We start from the raw sequence: 22112 nt of genomic DNA, 5'->3' as shown, positions 1-22112 counted from the left end.
CAGATATGATTTTTAAGTCTAGACTTCTTCCCTCCCCTTTAAGGGAATGATTTTGTTTGGTCCAGGCCTGGACTCAATTATCTCCTCTGCCACAGGGGGCATGGGTGCCCTCCTACCGCAAGAGTATAGCAACTAGTCTAAAGGGATGGTTTTCGTTCTTTTTGTTCTGATAAAGTCCATGTCAACAGTCCTCCGCTAAGCCAGAGCAAACCAAGAGCTTTTGGAAGCTGGCTCAGTCCTGGAATAAATCCAAGCAGATCAAGAAGCCCACCGAGTCTACGTCGGCATGAATGGGCGGTCCCCGGTCCTCTTCTGGATCGTTCAGGGGCAGTATGTCGCTCTTTTCAGTCGCTTGGTTCAGGGATGTGCAGGATCCATGGATCCTGGAGGTCATAGCTCAGGGTTACAAGCTCAGGGTTACAGGTTTTAAGTCTCTGCCACCCAAGGGCAGATTCCTCCTGTCTTCCTGACCAGAAAGGAGGGAAGCCTTTCTGGGGTGTGTATGGGATCTGTCCTCTAGGAGTTATTGTCCTGGTGCCTATCGCAGTGAGAGGTTTGGGATACTATTCAAACCTTTTTGTGGTTCCTAAGAAGCAGGGGAACTTTCCGTCCGATTCTGTACCTATAGTGCTTAAGCAGGTTTTTAAATGTCCCCTCGTTTAAGATGGAGACAATAAGGTCCATTCTTCTCCTCGTTTGAGAGGGGATGTTCATAACCACGATGGATCTGAAGGATGCTCCCTTCACGTACCAATCCTCAAGGACCACTTCCAGTTCCTAAGGTTTGAATTCCTGGACCAGCACTTTCAGTTTATTGCCTTCCGTTTGGTCTAGCTATGGCTCCAAGAAATTTTTCGAAGAGTGGACCATTCGGAATCTCTCCTCTGTCTTCTTCGATCCCATGGATTGAAGGTATTCTAGAGAGAGTTCTCTTGTATCACAGGTACTATTATAGTCTCTATAGACATGAGAATATTTCTAACAGACCAGAGATGTTGCAAGCTAGCTTCCACATGTCTTGCCCTCCAGATCTCCTTAAGACCATCTGTGGCTTGGTGTATGGAGGTGATTGGTCTCATGGTGTCCAGCATGGACATCATCTCCTTTGCCAGGTTTCACCTCAGACTGTTGCAACTATGCATGCTGAACTAGTGGAACGGCGATCATTCGGATCTGTCTCAACAGATTTCTCTGGACAACCGATTGAGAGAATCGCTCTCCTGGTGGTTTTGTCCGGATCACTTGTCCTGAGGGACGTCCATCTCAAGACCATCCTGGGTGATTGTGACTGCGGTTGTGAGTCTGTCAGGATCGGGAGCTGTTTGGGGTGCCAGGAAGGCACAGGGCCTATGGTCTCAGGAGGTAAAGCTCTCTCCTGATCTTATTTTGGATCTTCTTGCAATATACAATGCCCTGAAGGCTTGGCCTCTGCTGGGTTCGTCCCAGTTAATCAGATTCCAATCAGACAATATATCCTTGGTGGCTTATTCAACCATCAGGGGGGAACGAGAAGCTCCCTAGTTATGAGGGAAGTATCTCAGATTTTGGTGTGGGGGAGACCCACATTTGTTCGCGTTCAGCTATCCACATTCCGGGTGTGAACAACTGGGAAGTGGATGACGTCTCAATACCAAGCTACCCAGATATAGGTTGAGGTACAGGGATTCTCAGGCGGAGCTAACAGATGCATTAGCGGTGCCTTGGAGGTTCAATCTAATTTATCCTTTCCGGCCGTTACCACCACTACTTAGTGTAGTGGCTCGAGTCAAGCTGGCATCAGTGATACTGATTGCTCCGTCTTGGCTGCGAAGGATATGGTTCACGGATCTAGTGGAAATGTCATCAACTCCTCCATGGAAGTTAACTTGTCGCAGGGATCTGCTGACCAAGGTCTCTTTGTTCATCAATGTCTAGATTCTCTGAGGCTGACTGTGTGGAGATTGAACGCTTAGTCCTAGCTAAGATAAGGTTTTCTGAGAGAGTTATTTTTACTCTCATTCAAGCTTGTAAGTTGGTTGCTTGTCACATCTATCATAAGGTGTGGAGGACCTACTTATTCTGTTCTCCAGGATGAACTGGAGAAGAGCTTTTCTGCAAGTCCCCTGAAGGGACAGTTTTTGGCCCTGTCTGTGTTGCTGCACTAGAGGTTCGCTGAGTTTCCAGATGTGCAGCCTTTTGTTAAGGCTCTGCTGGGATCAGACCTGTGTTTAGATCTAAGGCTCCTCTTTGGAGTTCAAATCTTGTTCTTAAAGTTTTGCAATGGGCTCCATTGGAGCCTATGCATGAGTAGACATTCATTTTGGTCTTGGTGGGTTCCTTTTCTACTGGTTTATTGCTTATGTGCCCAGAGTATCTGTGATTGCTGCCCTGCAATGCGTCCTTCTTTATCTGGCTTTTCATGCCGATAAGACAGTTCTACGAACCAAGTTAGGTTTTCTTCCTAAGGTTGTGTCAATTTGCAACGTCAATCAAGAGATTATGGTTCCTTTCTTATGTTCTAATCCTTTTTCATCGAAGGAACGTTTACAACATATTTCTGGATGTGGTTTGTGCCTTAAAGTCCTATCTTCGGGCCACAAAGGAATTTAGACAAACCTCTTTCTCTGTTTGTTCCCCTTTCCGGGAATCGTAGGGGTCAGTGGGCCTCTTCGACTTCCTTATCTTTTTGTCTGAGGAGTGTCATCCGTTTAGCATAGAAACGGTGGGAAATAAGCCTCCTCGGAGGATTACGGCTCATGCTGCAAGAGCAGTGGTTTCCTCTAGGGCCTTAAAAAATGAGGCCTCTATGGATCAGATTTGTAAGGTGGCTACCTGGGTCTCTTTACATACTTTTTAGAAATTTTACTAGTTTGATGTTTTTGCTTCTGCTGAAGCAGCCTTCGGGAAAAAAGATTTGCAGGCTGTGGTGCCCTCAGATTAGGGTCCGCCTCTCTTTTTTCCCTCCTGTTAGCATTCCGTGTACTCTAGAGCTTGGGTATATGTTTCCCACAAGTAAGGAATGCAGCTGTGGACACTTCCCATATTAAGATGGAAAACGTAAATTATGCTTACTTGATAATTTAATTTTCATCTGTATGGGAAGAGTCCACAGCTCCCGCCCATGTTCTCTGATGGGGGGCCCCCTAAATTTAAACATTTTCTTCTTGCACCTTTTTCACCCTGATATTTCTCCTACTATTCCTTGTTCCCTCGGCAGAATGACTGGGGTTATGAGGAAGTGGGGGAGGTATTTAAGCCTTTGGCTGGGGTGTTTTTGCCTCCTCCTGGTGGCCAGGTTCAGTATTCCCCACAAGTAAGGAATGCAGCTGTGGACTATTCCCATACAGATGGAAATGAAATTATCAAACATAATATATGTTTTTCAAAGTTCTCAGCATATACTTTTCGGCATCCTGTTCTTTGTAGCGCAATCAAGTCTCTGTGATAGTAAACGGATAGGGCCTTACTGCGATGGACTTTTGAGCTCAAACTTGCCCTCCTCGGCTTGCTGTTTCTAGAACCTCCTGTGCCTTTTAACGTGACCTTCCTGGACGCATTTCATCTGTGCCCGGACAGACTTTTTCAACAGGATACACAAACTACTGGAATACCTATCGTTTCAGAAATGTACTCTTTTGAATGTCCTCTTGAGAATACCTCTCGTTTCCGGAATGTCCTCTTCCCTGAGGGCTCCACCCTCAACACCCACAAGCTGCTCTTATTGGTCTCTCAGTCCGTATTCATTTTGTACATAGTTACAGCTTGGTTATAACTGTCAACTTTTTAATAATGAGGGCATTTCATATTGTTAATATACTTTATCAAATCTAAAACATTATAGCAACTGGTGTCAAACAATACCAGATCCAAAAACTCAATCTCCTTTTCTCTGATGTTACAAATGAATTTTAAATTGTAATTATTGATGTTCAAAAATACTACAAACTGTTCTGCTTCTTCTCTAGACCCTTGCCATATCATAATAATATTGTCAATGTATCTATAATACCTATAGATGTTAGAGCTAAATAGATTTTCTCTCCAAATTTTCTAATTCCTCAAAGTCCCCCATGTAGATGTTAGGATAGAAGGGAGCCATGGTGGTATCCATGGCAGTACCCTGTATTTGTCTATAGAATATACCCTCAAACTATGTGGAACAAAAAATTGTTGTGTGTGTCCCATGATAGATGAAGACAATGAGATGACTAAGAATTGGAATAGAACAAAGGAGTTTAATTTAAAGTGTAGAACAACTTGCAAATCTACCCTTTGTAGTATACCAGCTGACCTGTATATGTGGGATGATCTATATAGTAAAATATGCAAAAAACAGTAGTATCCAGCACTGAAACCCAGGAAACAGGAGACCGGTGCAAGTAACTGCCAACTTGCAAGCAATAGTATGAAAAACAAACAAGGTGGTCTCCTTGCAAAATTCCTTATTTTATTGTGTACAAAAGGAACAGGAACAAACAAAGTCACAACGTTTCGGGGCCGTGCCCCTTAATCATGTGATAACATCACTCATTACACACCTGTGTTTTATAGGCAACACCTGGGAATTTTTAACCCTTACATTCTTAAAGCTTCACAAAGTTTGTATATAGCGCCATCTTGTGTCACAATCAGTGTGAATGAAAAATTTAAAAACAACAGATAAGAGGCCACAAGGAACTATTATATACTTATTATCAAAATTGATGGTGAATTTTGCAACAATTTAGCAATTTACAACTACAGTGGATTAACTTAGATAGATAAATGTAACAATGAATGGCTCATTAATAACAAAGATGCATCATATACAGTGTACAATTAGCAGTATACTTATATCACTTCAGAGTCAGCAACATCAACTCAAGGAATCAGGACAGGCAATGGTCATAGAGATCTAAGATACAGAATAAAAATAACAATTACATTATATAAATAATGACAGGACATTAATCCCAATTTTTTTTTTAACTATGATATTAAGATAGTAATTAATAAAAAGGGGTCCAATCTATTTCTCTATTCATGCCTTTAGGTTCCAGGGTATCGAGCTTAAATATCCAAAATGTTTCACGCTGTTTGAGCAATAGCGGATGATCTATATAGGTCGTACCAAAAAGAAGGTCAAGCAGAGGGTTTATGAACATCTTACAAATATAAAGAATGGATTTGAAGGCCATAGTATGTCAAATAATTGTAAATTCAAACACAAATGTAGCAGTGAGAGACTAAAATGCAAGGTCTTAGAAAAGATTGCCAGTTAGGGTAGTGAGGGAAATCGCCTGATGAAACTAAGAAAGGCAGGGACAAAATGGATTTATTCCCTAGGAAGTATGTCGCCTCAGGGACTAAACATTAATATTCACCTACAAGCATTCATGCTGTAAAGATAGAAATCCAATCTGTTCAAGCGGCACAGTAACAACATAGCGTAGTTAGTAACAATACAGTGGGGTATAGATATTAGAAGATATTTAAAATAGCGTTTTTAGGCAATAGTGTGTGTATATAGTATCTAACAATAGTTTTTTTTTTATTTTTTTTAACTGGTAAAGATTTTTAACCTACATATTTTTATACTCGGTAGTTCATACATAAACATAAAATTATATTAATGGAGCACAGAATATGATGAATACATTAGTCAGGAATATACAAATATACAGAGAGAGTAATACAACATAAATCAATAGAAACCTACATTCAGTTAAAGGGACACCGAACCCAATCCCCCTCTCCCGTTATTCAGACAGAGCACGCAATTCCAAACAACCCTCCAATCCACTCCCACTATAAAAAACCCTCCTCATCCTCTTGCCATCTCCACCTGAAAAGCAAAAATTTAAGTCCAGAAGCTGGCCCATCCTTGGTTCACAACCTGGGTTGTGCTTGCTGATTGGTGGCTAAATGCACCCAGCAATAAACAAGTGCTGCCCAGGATCTGAACCAAAAACTGTCCGGCTCCCCAGCCTAGATGCCTTCCCATTGAAATAAAGATAGCAAGACAACGAAGATAAATTGACAACATGAGCAAACTAACAATAGTTTTTAATTATATCATTTCTATAAATGTTTTAATCCGATAAATTATATGAAATATATGAAATGCCATTGTTAATTTGAGGTTGAGAGTATGAAATGCTATAATGTTTTAGATTTGGTAAAGTATATTAACTATATGAAATGCCGTCATTATTACAAAGTTGACAATGTTATAATCAAGCTGTAACTATGTACAAAATTAATACGGACTGATAGACCAATAAGAGCAGCTTGTGGGTGTTGAGGGTGGAGCCCTCAGGGAAGCGCGGCAATTTCAAAAGAGGACATTCCGGAAGCGAAAGGGAATTCCAGCAGTTTGTGTATCCTGTTGAAAAAGTCTGTCCGGGCACAGACGAAACGCGTCCAGGGAGGTTACGTTACAAGGCATAGGAGGTTCCAGAAACAGCAAGCCCCGAGGAGTGCAAGTTTGAGCTGAAAAGTTTATCGCAGTATGGCCCTATCCGTTCACTATCACGGAGACTTGACTGCGCTACAAAGAACCGGTTGCAGAAAAGTGTATGCTGAGAACTTTGAAAAGGATTTTAAGAAGGCTTATTTAAACTTACCTCTAGTAAGTGTGATATGTGTGCATAATTCATTTAAAAAAAATTGATGCTGTAAGTTGTGGTAGCGCTTTTTTCCTTTTGTCTACTTTATGCAGCATTTGTTTCGGAAGACTGACAAGCTATCACAGTCTATGAGAGGAGCTGCACTTCGCTATATGCAGTGAAGTGCTGAATGGCATTGTGAGATAAAATTGCGATCTAACATCCTCCAAAGTATAAGTATGTTTGGGCATGTATAGCCTTTTATGAGTACAGGTGGCTCTCAGTTTACCCCGGTTCAATTTGCGCCGTTTCAAAATAACAACCTTTTTTTTCAGTCATGTGACTGCTTTTGAAAAGCTTTGGAAAGCAAAGTGCACTAATTAAAATAGCCAGTAGGTGGAGCTGTCCGCTTGTTTTGCAGCAAAGTTATGCAACTTAACAGCCTGAAATTGATCTGTGTACACAGAGCAGACATTAGCTATCGAGCAACAAGTTTTAGCAGCCACTTCCCTATTATCTTCCTGTCCAGCTGCTTGAGGTAAAGGTGCCTAACTGCTTAATCACTGCAGATTGAAATGCATAGAATAGGTGCAGACCCAATATTATCTAACATGCTAACAATGCAGAGAACTGATTGCAGAAAAGTGCAAGTAAAAAAACTTAGTTTGATGATGATGTAGTCTGTTGTGTGATTATTTAATTAGGTGCTGTTAGCAAATGTTTTTGTTCATTAAGCTTAGTTTGATGATGATCCAATCTATATTATTAGGTTTATAATGCTGTTTAGCATTTAAAGTCTTCATTTCAAAGCTTTAAAAAAAATGTATTAGGTGTTACTTATGACAATTTTGAGAGGGGCCTGGCACCTAACCCCTCACTTCCCATTGACTTACATTATAAACTGGGTTTCAACTTACAACGGTTTCGATTTACAACTATTCCTCCTGGAACCTAACCCCGACGTACACTGAGTTCTACCTGTATTGTTATTTATATATATTTATGAACAGCCTGTATGAATATTGTTTGTCTATTTTTATAGAATCTTTACATATATGAAATTTTATTAAGTGTATTTTAAGCCTGTAAGAATAGATTGGCGTGTATAGACCAGTTTAAAGTATATTTTTCAAGGGGTATTGCTATACCACTAATAACAGTTCATCACTCCAGCTATTAGAGCACTGCTATTTTTGGGTAAATCGGCCAATAGAATGCGAGCTCAATCCTATTGGCTGATTGGATTAGCCAATAGGATTGAAGCAATCAGCCAATAGGATTTTTTCAACCTTAATTCCGATTGGCTGATAGAATTCTATCAGCCAATCAGAATAACATTTAAAGATCCCTTTCTGCAAACAAACATTTGAAGACCTCACTGCAACAAGCAATCCTACAGACTCTCTGTAAACATACATTTAAAGATCCCTTTCTGCAAACAAACATTTGAAGACCTCACTGCAACAAGCAATCCTACAGACTCTCTGCAAACATACATTTAAAGATCCCTTTCTGCAAACAAACATTTGAAGACCTCACTGCAACAAGCAATCCTACAGACTCTCTGCAAACATACATTTAAAGATCCCTTTCTGCAAACAAACATTTGAAGACCTCACTGCACGCACTATGATTAATCATACGATATGTAAATTAAAAAATAATAATTTGTTCCTGAGAGGACGCTTCTCTCTGTGTTTAAAAAAATAAATAAATAGATTATCAAACTTGGAGATTTTCTTTCTTAGGACCCTCAGAAAACAGGTGGTTCTGAATGTCAAATTTTTTTCTGAAAACCATTATATGCTGTTTTTGCATTTTTTAGAAAGACTAATAAAAAAAAAGTCGAAACATATGGTAAAAACTTATTGCAATTTTTTTATGATGTATTGGAATACTGTTGTTGAAATGTATTCATGCTAAGTATTAGTGACAGTAATATAGTCCAAAGGCACTTGAAAACCATGTATTAAACAAACGTTGATTGAAATTGCTATGGATTTGAAAAACTAATAAGAGGCCATACAAAGCAGAAATATACACAGCTCTTCTAAAGGGTTTCAATAAGTCACTCTTTGACTACAGATATCCTTGTTGTTTTTGTCCTTTTTATAGGGCTATAAACACTAAGCACATATAACATAATAATAATAAAATATTTTGCGCATGTGTTAACCCGCGTAATCCATAAAGCCAGATTGCGTGCGCATTCACGTATACCCCCATAGAAGTCAATGGAGAAGACATATAGAAAAATAACCTAAAACCCTAATCTGTTGCGCAAAGCACATGAAGTATTCTCCTCCAAAAAGTGTACATGAAAAAAGTGTATATTTCATATTGCAAGAATGTTTTATTAAAGGAATATGTTCTATTTATTAGGGATGCACCGAAATGAAAATTCTGGACCGAAACCGAAACCGAAAATTCAGGATGCCCTTGGCCGAAAACCGAAACCGAAACCGAAACTGACTTTTTTTTTCAAAAATGATTTTAAAATAGTTTTTTTTCTATAATTTTATATTACAGTTTTTAATGAATTTAATGGATCTGAAATAAAAAAAAATACAAGCCAATAAATAAATAACCATTAACCACACTGAAATTGGACAAAAAAATAACTTTAAAAAGCAATATAAATAAAAATCTGTTAAATCTGTTTCTGTTATATATGAATGAGTGAAGAATAATATATTGTTGATTATTTAATATCAATATACATTCTTCATTCAGTTCTATGTAACAGAATCAGATTTAAGAGATTTTCTTTTGGTTTACTAGTTATCCAAATTTAGTATAGTCCTAGAAAACCTTTCTATCTATGCAAAACAGTAAGGGCTAGACAATTAAAACTTGCAAGAAATGGTTTACACTGCAGTATTAATATTTATTGGCAGATCAGGAATACTGCATGTGTAATAGTTATGTTATACACAGCTCACACACACTAATTACAGACTAAATAACAGCACAGAGCTACAGCTTGGTATTTGTTAGGTTTAATAAAGAGCAGATACACTTTGTATTAGATATTTAGCTTATAACTAGATATACTGTATATGGGTTATACACAGTAAATAGTTGTTATGCACAGCTCACACACTAATTACAGACTATATAACAGCACAGAGCTGCAGTTTGGTATTTGTCATGTTTAATAAAGAGCAGATAAGCTGTGTATTCGATATTTATGGGTTATACACAGCTCACACACACTATGTACAGGCTATATAACAGCACAAAACTGTAGTGTGGTATTTGTTGGGTTTAATAAAGAGCAGATAAGCTTTGTATATTTAGGTTATGAGTAGATATATATATATATATATATATATATATATATAGGTTATACAGTAAATATGTTATACACAGCTCACACACACACTATTTACAGACTAAATAACAGCACAAAAAAGTCACACATGTGGTACACACACTAAGTAAAAGCCCTGCTTGTATAACTGTTTACTAGGGATTTAAAACGTAGAAGCTTTGTCTATTACTGCAATTATTCAGCATTTTGTGGAGGAAGAGTTGCTCCGGTTCAGCAGTTTAGCTCTGTTAGAGACAACGGAGGTTTGATTTACAACAGCATAACACAGAGCAACCCCCCTCTACCTCCTCACACTACACAACTGTAAATCAAACCTCCGTTGTCTCTCACAGAGGTGAACTGCTGAACCACTGAACCGGAGCAACTCTTCTTCTACAGCACTAAGCAAACAGTACACCGGAGCCTTTCAGAACAGGAAGTGCAGATTTTGCAAAAAGAGGAAGGAACCGCTCTAGGTAGGAAAGGAGGGAGGAGGCTGTGCTGCAGTGAGTGGTGTTGTGGGAAATGTAGTTGCTAATTAAACGGCCGAGAAGGCCTCTAGCTACACCATCCTTAATTTTAGGTGCAAGTAGATGCAGTAAGCGGCGGCCAGTAAGTGTAGGTGTGGGGCAGATAGAGCACGCAATTTTCGGCCGGTTTGCCCCTCTTTCGGCCCGAATGGGATAGGCTCATTTTCGGCCGAAAATTTCGGCTGCCGAAATTTCGGTGCATCCCTACTATTTATATATATATATATATATATATATAAAATTTTGTACAGATATATCTATTTATAGCGAGATATGTATATGAATATATTGTGTATATATAGTTCGAGATCTATATGTGAATATCTCTTTGAAAATTCATCTGAGATATTGTTTAATATGCATAAGATTGTAAATTTGTAATGTGAAATCTTTTCATTATCTTTATAGCTCAGCATATCTCTTTACATATAAATCCAAATTTCTCTGTCTTTTTTTTTTTTTTATAACACCCAAGATCTCCTATCTTTGAGCCCTTATAACTTTTGTGTGCAATGTTTTTTTTTTTTTTTAATAGACAGTGTTAATATGAGTGTAACCGTACTTTGTAATGTAGTTTTAAAGTGTTTCATTGGTGCTCTGACAAAATGCAGAAGGACATTTGGCAGAAGGACATTTGGCAGACGGACATTTGGCCGACGGACATTTGGCTGACAGACAGAAAGCTAAAGAATGTTCCGATTTCGGCCGAGGGCAGATACGTTCCAGAGTGCTCTGTTCTAATCAGAGCCTCGGGCGCCGCAACTGCCTCTGGGAACCTTACCATGGGTCACAAACCGCACGTTTTGTAATTCTCTGTCTGGGAAATTATCTATCTATCAATCTATCAAATCTATCTATTTATCTATCAAATCTATCTATCGTATCTATCAAATGTATCTATTGCATCTATTGATCTATCTATCTAATCTATGTATCTATCTATCTATCAAATCCATCTATCTCGTGGCCGGACTGTTATCTGACAGCCACTTGTGTTTCGGCCAAATGTCCGTCGGCCAAATGTCCGTCGGCCAAGTGTCCGTCGGCCAAGTGTCCGTCGGCTAAAAGTCCGGCCACGGTTTCATTAAACTTTTATGTTTCAGAAAACTGTTAACTACAGCTCTTAGAACGCGGACGCAATCACGATTTTTCAAGAATTGTAATATCTGCGCAATGAAAATTGCTTGCAAAAAGACCATAAAACACATACCACACAACTTGTAATCTTGCCATAAGGAAGAGTTTATATTTTGCATGTAATATGAGCTGTTTAACAGATGAATGAAATTATATTTTACACTTTAACAACTCAAAAGACAAATAAAAACAGTAGAATATAATATCATTTGATTAAATAGTTATATAGCATTCTCTGAACCTTTAAAAAATGAATATAGTGATTTATTATTTTATATTGTATTGTTTGTGCCAAGATCATGTACAACTTGGCTGCAGTCTCATTAGTATCTTATGCAGCGCAGATGGGTAATGGTTTATTAGCACAGATGGTATACAGGGAACACCAAATCCATTGGCATTTACTGTGTACATCTATATAAACACATGGAAACAATAAAATAGGTAAAGAATATAAAGGGGAAATGTATATTTTTCCATATTATCAACATAGTTCTTTAATATACAGTAATTAAATTACTTTTCATGTATGTAAAAATACAAACTAGAAATCAAAAACAACTGTTAAAAATTGCTTAAATTTATTTATATAATTAGCATTTTAGAAGTTATACCGGTAATTTAATATTACAAGGACAATAAACTCAAAAATGTTTTGTCATCCATAAATAACAGCAACATTTAAACTTGCAGGTATTATTTTATGCCTGAAGTAAAAGCTATTTAAATGTAAACTAATTTACCAGTATCAGTTATATATTTCCTACTAATGCCCATTGGCTTATAGGCACTTCCTTCTAATGGTCATATTTATCTAACAACCAATAAGCATTTATGTGAAGGTCAATTTACTAATATTGCCCCACGGCATTGCATAGACATTTAAAAATTAAGAAGGGTTTAATTCATGAAAAGTTTTAAATTTATATATATATATTGAAGAATTTTTACCTATAGACGATAAGCGCAGCTCTCCGGTTGGCCATTTTGTCAAATTGATTGACAGATGACGATTCATAAAAGAACCAATCCTTCTTTTCCAAAGGGGCTGAACGCCCCGGGGGAAACAAGGATTCGTTATTTTACAAATCGTCATCTGTCACTTATTTTGACAATATGGTGGGCGGGAGAGCTGCGCTTATCGTTGCAGTGGTAAATAGGTAAAAAAATCTTCAATATATATAAATTTAAAACTTTTCATGAATTAAACCCTTCTTAATTTTTAAATGTCTATGCAATGCCCTGGGGCAATATTAGTAACTTGACCTTCAATTTAACAAGAATTACCCATCACTCAATGCAGGGCCAGCTTTAATATTGACTGGACCCCGGGCAAATATTTTCTTGGGCCCCCCGCCCATGCAATTTTCACTCTCCACCTCAACATTCCAAAAAACAACTAAATCAATTTAATTTATAATTTTTTTTAAATGATTAGCCTAGCAGTGGATCATCCACTGTTGGGCTAATTATTTAAAAAAAAAAAATGAAATAAATTGAAATATGTGAAACTGGACTTAAGCAGTACTAATAAGTAAATAAATATATAAAATCCTCCACTGTGGATTCATTTAATATATTTACTAATTAATTAATTAAATGTTGGTTTTCAATTTATTTTATATATTTTTTTAAAGTACATAAATATTGAATGCAATGCATGGCATTGTATAGTAAAAATTTGTGGTGGACCTAATGTCTACAGGGCCCCGGTGCAAGAATTTATTTTGGGCCTCCCTAAAAGCATCTCACCAGTTTTGGGATATTCACTACATATTTATTGTTTAGACAGCCACTGTACAGCAAAATGACCACTTTCATGAATACCAAGGGAATGCCTAACAGAACAAACTCCCCTAACCCATATACACACACACTCTGCAGAGCATACACATATACATGTACACACACACACTCTGCAGAGCATACACATGTACACACAAACACACACTCTCCAGAGCATTCACATGTACGCACAAACACACACTTTCCTGAGTATACACGTGTACACACAAACACACACTCTCCAGAGCATACACAAATGTATGTACACACTCTATATAATCCAATATGTAAAATACAATATATGTGTGCACTGTCTAGTATACTGCGTGTGTCTGACCTATAAGTGGGAATCCTGACATTTTCGGAGAACAAGATCAGCTATGGATCATCTAATCCACGGGTGTCAAACACAAGGCCCGCGGGCCGAATCCGGCCCGCTAGACCTCGTCATGTGGCCCGTGTAGCTGCCGCCGGCCGCCAGCCTTCACCTTTTATTCTCGCTTTTTTTTTTTGACACAAGAAAGCCGCCTCTTCAGCGTATGCGCGGCAGCCTACAAGCCAGAGAACGTCTGCCCTCTAGCGGCGCCGGCCGTTCTACACAGGAAACCTCCACTTTACATGCATTCAGGAAACCTCCACTTGTTTTTATATTGAGCGCATGCCATCCTGTGATGTGACAGATCCAACGGCTGCCTGAACCCGTCTCTCCTGTACTGTAAGTACATATGATGTATGTGGGGGGGAGGGGGGTCTGCTTATTAGGGGGGGTCTGCTTATTATTCTGCTTAAAAGTCTGAGCGGTAAACTTTGGATACTGAACAAGACCAAGATCACGCATCACTGATGATAACCTCCATGCTATTTTGCGGATTGCTACAGCACAAGACCTAACGCCAGTCATCGATGGACTGACCTCAGGAAAACGATGTCAGCCATCTAGTCAGAAAAGTTAAAAAAAAGTTAATGCCTTGTGTTTGCCATATGTGTAATAAACAGTGTTTGGCAATATTTGTCTGTTTAAAAAAAAAAAAATTACTGTCTGTTACCAAAAATCATTTTTCAATAAATTGTACAATAATCGTACATTTGAATATCTACTTGCCATTATTCTGACTATGTTTCTGCTTTCAGAGCTAGTTATTACTTACATTATTACAAAAAACAGTAATAATTGAATGCAGTGACAATAATTTATGATAATAAAGAGTGGACACATAGTCCTACAGATACAACCGGCCCTTTGAGGGTGACCAAACTGCTGATGCGGCCCCCGATAAATTTGAGTTTGACACCCCTGATCTAATCAATCAAGCTGATGCTTTCAATGTGATTCTTGTGTGAGGTTAGCTGGTTAAATAGATTTAGGGCTGGTTAAAGAGATTTAGGGCAGCCAACAGGAGCAAAGCAAGGTAAAGACTGAGGAGGAAGCATGGAGGTGCAGACAAATATAAGTTTACTGACTGGAACACCAGAACTACTATGGGAAGCTGTAAAATCTGAGACAGAGAGAAAAAAAATCTATAAAAATAAACCTTACCTTAATGTGTGAAGTATTAGCATGACACTATACATCAGCCACAGAAGCAAATGTCACTTCCCTCTCACCCTGCACTAGACTATGCTGCATGGGGAGGGGCATGGGTGCACTTATTCTTCCCACTGACACCTTTCTACAAAGCACTGTTCCCCTAACAAACTTCAGTTAGTTGATCTGAGGGCCACAGCAGAAAGAGCAGGGCTAAGGGGACAAACAGACTGGATGCTGTATGTCCAAGACTGCATGAATACAGTGTGAGATGAGTCACACAGCTTTAAAACTGAAGAGAGCAGTGTCTGCAGCTGCACAGATGTTCAAATCCTCACATACCTTCCGCTCCAGCTTTCTGCTGCATGCGCCTATAGTCAGCCCTACCCTGAACAATCCACACCACCAGAGCAGTTACCTGGTAACAGTGGTAAACCCAGCAGAACCTTTTCTGATGCAGTGGGATTGGCTGGATGTTGAGTTAGGCTTTAGCAATCAGTGCTGCACAGTGCACACCTAAAACAGCACATGGCACTAGCTTGTCATGTCACATGACACCACACCGGCATGGTGTGACAGTATTAGGACTGACTGTTTGTGTTAGGACTGACATCAGCAGTCTGGCATGAACCAAAAAAATGTTTTTATTTTTTTTAGGACTCTTGGGCCCCACAACAAAGACTGGGCCCTGGGCAGCTGCCCCTTTTGCCCTGTGTTAAAGATGGTCCTGACTCAATGATTAGTAGGAAGTACAAAACAAACGTAATTGTATTAGTTTCAACTTATATTTAAAAAGCTTTGACTTAAAGGGCCACGATACCCAAATGTTGAAACACTTGAAAGCGATACAGCATAGCTGTAAAAAGCTGACAAGAAAATATCACCTGAACATCTCTATGTAAAAAAGGAAGATATTTTACCTAAAAAATTCCTCAGTAGCCACATCCCATTGCAAAGGACTTCTAAGCAGCAAATCAGTATGTCTGTCCCGGGATAGCTAATGGAATGACCTTACGTGAACACTCATCTTATTTCCCTATTCAGTTTAAGGAAGTTTACTATGAAATCTAATGAGAGTTAAGTGAAATCTCATGAGATCACAGTAAAAGAGTTCATGACCTCAGCACTGCTGATGCTGATTGGCTGCTGTTCATTTCTTCATTATTATTTTTTTTTATCTGCAGCTGAGCAACAGCTGAAGTACATTTTTTTCACACAGAACTTACTCTGCTGAGCTGAGGAAATTGTGAGGTAAAATATCTTCTTTTTTTACACAGAGATGCTCAGGTGATATTTTCCTGTCTGCTTTTTACAGTTATACTGCATCAGTTTCAAGTGATTTAGCATATGAGTATTATTTCCCTTTAACATTTTTATTACAAATAAAAATTGAAGCCCTTTAATTTCTTCAGGGCAGTAATTGCAGCTACAACATGTTAATAAACATTTGTTTAAATAAATAAAAGCATAAAATACATATTAATGAAAAGAATCGCTGGTTGTGTTTTCAGATATAGGAAAAGGAAACTTTGCTGTGTAGGGTGAGGTCAGCAGAGGGCACAATTTAAAAGTTCAATCCTGCAGCCAATATATACTATATTGCTACTTTCTGCGTATAGCATCTTATAATCGCATCTTTTTTTTTTTGTACACATTTTTCTATTAGGGTATTAAGTATATTGAGTATTTTGTAAAAAAAAATTTTTAAGAAGACAAATAAAAAAAAAATCCAAAAAATATTGTGAAAAACTGTTGATGAAATGTATACATGATAAGTATTGGTGGCAGTAATACAGTCCAAAGGCACTTGAAAACCATATATGAAACAAACTTTTAAGGTGACTGAAAAGGCTGTGAATGTAAAAAACTAATAAGAGGCCATACAAAGCTGGAATATACACAGCTCTTCTAAAGGGTTTCATATGGCTCAAAATTTTTAAGCCCTAAGCTACTAGCCAGGCCAAATTTTTTTTGCCACTGACCCCACCCATTACCTGCCCACACCACACCCACTACCCCACACCTTTTTCCATATGTTTAGCCATTGAGCAACACCTTATTGTTTAGTTATTTTTATTTATTTTTTCATTTTAAACCATAATAATAATAATAATAATATATACTTTTAATACAGTTATTAAGCTGGCTATTTGGCATAGTGTGTAGACAGCATTTATCTCCCTCTAACATAACGCAAAGTTGTGTAAATAAGGACTGGTTCAATCTAAGACAGCAGGGACATGAAACAAAACTGTCCAGTTTACTTTTTATATTTTGCATGGGTTGTCACCTAGACAACTAACCATTGGTGGCCTTTAGCTTGATAAAGGGGACAATCAATTTTAGTAGCTGATTTTGCCTGCGTAAACTGTCACCTATACTGATCTTGTCAATACTACAGTAGAAGAAAAAGTGTCCCTGCAGTTACTTTGAATACAAAACAAATTCATCAGCTGCTTGCCCTTTAAAGGGACACTGAACCCAAATGTTTTCTTTCGTGATTCAGATAGAGCATGCAATTTTAAGCAACTTTCTAATTTACTGCTATTATCACATTTTCTTTATTCTCTTGGTATCTTTATTTGAAAAGCAAGAATGTAAGTTTAGATGCCAGTCCATTTTTTGTGAACAACCTGGGTAGTTCTTGCTGATTGGTGAATAAATTCGCCCACCAATAAACAAGTGCTGTCCATGGTCTGAACCAAAAATTGTCTGACTCCTTAGCTTAGATGCCTTCTTTTTCAAATAAAGACAGCAAGATAACAAAGAAAAATTGATAATAGGAGTAAATTAGAAAGTTGCTTAAAATTGCCTGCTCTATCTGAATCACAAAAGAAAAAAAAAATGGGTTCAGTGTCCCTTTAAGGGAGTTATCTGCTAAAAAAATAACTGTTCTATGGGTAAAGAACATTTCTTATTTTCCCCACAATATTAATTTAAATGAATGTTTTAAGCATATTCCCTACTTCGCCACAGTTAAATTTCTACGTGCCAATGGCTAGTGGGCGAGTGAAAATTTTGAGCCCTGATAAGCCCTTCTTTGACTTCATATATGTACATTTCATATCCTTGTTGTTTTTTGTTCTTTAATTGTGTCTATAAACAATAAGGAAGCGTTGATATTTTGCATGTAAAATGAGCTGTATAATAGATCAATGAAATTATATTTTACACTTTTAAAACTTAAAAGTCAAATAAAAACAGTGCAATATAATATTTGATGAAATAGTTATATAGCAGTTTAGCTATATTTAAACTTTTTCAACTGTTTGGGTTCCATTTATTAAGCAACGGGGGCTGCTTTTGAGCCCTTGCAGTACAGATTCACTCAAGTGGGCTTCCTTACCACAAGTTAAGAATCAGCAGTGAGAAGAGGCACATTAGTTAAATGCACTTGTTCTTCCTGAATGATTAGCCATGCAAGTGCAGGGGGCAGTGCTTCATAAGAACTTCCTCGAGCAAAATATATATATGGGTAGAGGACAAATAGCTTCCTGTGCCCATACAGCGCAAACATGGGATTACAGGTCCGCCAGTAAAATTATGAATGGAGCCCTTTGTATTGATAAAGTATTATTTTATGTAATGTAATCACAACTCCTCACAAGTTATTTTTTATTTAGAGGACAGACCTAAGCTATTCATCCAGTTATTTTCATGCTTTTCTTCAAGTCGTCTCTATGTTTGTCAGTCAGATGATATTTAATAAAGACGGGGCTTTCTTCACTACTTTTGTCCACTATTGTATACCACTTGGGTCTTGTACTATATAGGACAGACACAAAAGGTCTCATATATTGTTTGTAAGGTTTAGATATTTTCCGATGTGAGAATAAATTGTTATGGGTCACAACTGCAGAGGTGTTTGTAGCAGAGACAGGAAATATACAACAATGATACTGTTGCTTTAAATTATATTGTAATTATATTATGTGGCTGTTCAAAAATACTAAGCTAAGAGTCTGTAGTAGTTTGGTTATACAGTTAGTATCTATTAATAGGGTTAATATAATATTAGTATGCAGAGGGACAAAAGTACAGGTAATATTGAACAGCATTAATATACACATGTGAATATTACCCCAGCTAAGGCTACAGGACAGGAGACTGCCTGTAACAGCAAGGGCAGCTTGTAAACAAGGTTATACTGACAGCTGAGAGACTGGATATGTTGCGGCGAAACAGCAGCTAAGCACACAGGATGGAAGCAGCTGGTGGAAGTCACAGATATGACAATTTGCAGTAAAATTGTTCATCGTCCAACATAGAAGGAAGGTTTACTCCTAGGAAAAAGGCTTAAGAAAAACAGAGCACTGAGCAACTTGTGTAACTGCCAAAATTTAACAAGCAAAGAGAAATGTGGAGTCACTTGCCTTTTATATGTGAGGAAGAAAGGTAGAACCTCCTACAATTAAAGGAGCAGCAGCATGACACAATACCCCCTTTCCACATGAACCACTCAGTGGGTCACTAACGAGGTTTCCCACGGTTCCTGCGATGGAAGTGAGTCAAAAGACGAGGGGGGTTAATGTTTCCAGATGGTTCCCAAGAGTCACTATTTAAACCATAATCAGACCAACGGACAAGATACTGAAGACGGCTACAACATCTTCTGGAGACCAAAATCTTCTCCACTTCAAACTCTATATCAGGATCAACAACAGGGTTATCAGAAGGGTCATCCTGAGACTGTCCACGGACAGGCTGATATGGCTTCAAAAGGGAGATATGAAATGTAGTAAGAGGGAGGAATTGTATAAGAGGGAGGAAGCTGTAGGGTAACAGCGTTAGGGTTGATTATGGAGAGCCAGACCTTATCATCATTGGAGTAGGAAGGAGAGGGGAGCCTTTTAGAGTTATGTTGAAAAAATTTTTATTCAAAGATTTTACAAGTACAATAAATCAATGATCAAAGGTCATTCTAATAATAGAGATATTACTCCAAAAATACACATTATGTCATACCGGTTCAGGGTTGTTACAGCACACTCGAAGAAAACAATGTAGAAACCACAAACAACATTTCGTCTGGCCTAGTCCGTGTCTGCCCCCCCCCCTTCTCCTGGTAGCCTCATGAAAGTGTATAAAAGGTTCCCATTGTAGAAGGAATGCCTTTTTATCATTTAAATATTCTGCTAAAGCGCATGTTTTATCAAAATGGTATATCATCTTTTTTTTTATCAGTTCAAAGCTCGGGGGTAGTCCCTTCCAAAATTGAGCTATGCCTAACCTAACTATTGTACATATCCATCCTCCTAGTTTGTTATTGTGTCTAGAGAGCCCTGGTATCGGGAAGTGGAGTAAAGCTTGTTCCATAGTTAGCTTTATTGTTTTTTCGAAAATCTCGCTCATAAGATCTGAAGTTTGATCCCATATCTCTTTAACATACCCACATATGTGGTGGGAATGTAGATATGTCCCAAGCTCCCCACATCCTCTATAGCAGAACTTGGTTGATGGATCGCCTCCTCCCCCTGATCTAGTCGGGAATAAGTACCATCTGAAAGCTACTTTAATGAAGTTTTCTTTGAGGGTTGCGTTTTGTGTAAAGGATAATCCACAGCTAAGAGTTTCTCTCCAAGTCTCAACTGACCAGGTTCTCCCTGTATCATTTTCCCATTTTATCATTAAGGGGGGTTTGCTGTCTGGAGGGGGGTTATTAAATAAAGTGTATAGGGTTGAAATTCCACCTCTAATGTGATAATCAGCCAGACATAGCCTTTCTAGTGTGGTGGTTACGGGGGCTCTTTCATTCCCCATTATTTGATATACTCTGGATTTAAGTTGGAGATAATGGTACCAGATATTCCTATCTTCTATGTCCAGGGCCTGATATTGTGTGAAGGATATCATTCTACCCTCTTTAAATACATCTGCAATCCTATAGAGCCCTTTATTATGCCATTTCTGTTGTACAGTGCGGTCTACTGAGGAGGTTTGGGTTATCAGGGGTGTGATCGCTGATTTGTCATTTAGTAATGGGAATTTAGCATTCAATATCTTCCATATGTGTAAGGTGTGCTGAATTGCAATGTAATCGTTTTTCTTATGAGTGATAGGGGTGTCAGGGGTCCATAATAGGTGCAAGAGTGGTGTAGTGTTCATAACAGCAGATTCAATATTTAGCCATTGTGAGTTGTTTTTCGTTTTGAACCAGTGTAAAGTTTGAGCTATGCGGGCAGAATAGTAGTATGGGATTAGGTTTGGGAGACCCACCCCTCCTATCTTTTTGGGGGAGCACATAAGTATTTTATTGATCCTAGCTCGTTTTCCCTGCCACACAAAACGTAGGATGTCTTTTTGGAGCTTATGTAGGTCTGAGAGAGGGAGGGTGATGGGTAGGGAGTGAAATAAGTATAACAATTTAGGCAAGAGAGACATCTTGACTGAGATAATTCTACCGTATAGGGAGATTTTGAGTTTCATCCATTTGGCTATAAGAGCTCTGATTGTCTTGAACATGGGAAGATAGTTTATATGAAAGAGGGAATGAATATTGCTAGAGAGATGAATTCCTAAATATTTATTTAGGCCATCCAAATGAGAAGTTTAGCTCTATTAATTTTTTGGTATGGGCGGGGATTCCAACTCCCAAAGCTTCGCATTTTTCCCCATTGATTTTATAGCCCGATAAGGTCCCAAATTGCTGGATAATTTTATATACTAATGGGAGGGATAATAGTGGTTTTGTTAATGTGAATATCACGTCATCCGCAAATAGGGAGATCTTGTGTTCTAAGTGTCCCACCTCAATTCCTGATATGTCCCTGCTGTCTCTGATTTTGATGGCCAGTGGTTCAATGCTCAAAGCAAATAAAAGCGGGGATAACGGGCATCCTTGTCTGGTTCCGTTATTAATGTGTATTGGTGAAGATTGGTAACCTGATAATTTAACAAAAGCTGTCAGGGAGGAGTATAATGATTTGATAGCATCGTAAAACTCCCCTTTAATGCCTACCTTTTCGAGTACTGCGAACATAAAACCCCAATCAACTCTATCGAATGCCTTCTCTGCATCCAAAGATAGAAACAGAGAAGGCACCCGTCTCACAGTGGCCACATTAATAAGGTCTATAATTTTTCTCGTGTTATCTGGGGCTTCCCTTTGAGAAATAAAGCCTACTTGATCTGGGTGGATTAATTTAATAAGAAGTGGGTTTAGACGATTTGCTAATATTTTGGTAAACAGCTTAATGTCCTGATTAATCAGGGAGATGGGCCTATAATTTTGGCAATGACTTTTGTTCTTGCCTGGT

General features: G+C 38.2%; 1 protein-coding gene across 3 annotated transcripts in view; it reads left to right on the top strand.

The window, feature by feature from the left end:
- The first annotated feature begins 9925 nt into the window (after positions 1-9925).
- The window catches only part of TAFA2 (TAFA chemokine like family member 2), a 502683-nt gene continuing 490496 nt past the window's right edge, over positions 9926-22112 (top strand). For all 3 annotated transcript variants that reach the window (XM_053716749.1, XM_053716750.1, XM_053716751.1), the window contains exon 1: positions 9926-10355. The gene's annotated coding sequence lies outside the window, so the exon portion shown is untranslated. The remainder of the gene's footprint in view (positions 10356-22112) is intronic.

The sequence above is a fragment of the Bombina bombina genome, chromosome 6 (assembly GCF_027579735.1).
Source record: "Bombina bombina isolate aBomBom1 chromosome 6, aBomBom1.pri, whole genome shotgun sequence".
NCBI classification, from domain to species: domain Eukaryota; kingdom Metazoa; phylum Chordata; class Amphibia; order Anura; family Bombinatoridae; genus Bombina; species Bombina bombina.
This window is presented reverse-complemented; position numbering and strand designations above follow the sequence as displayed.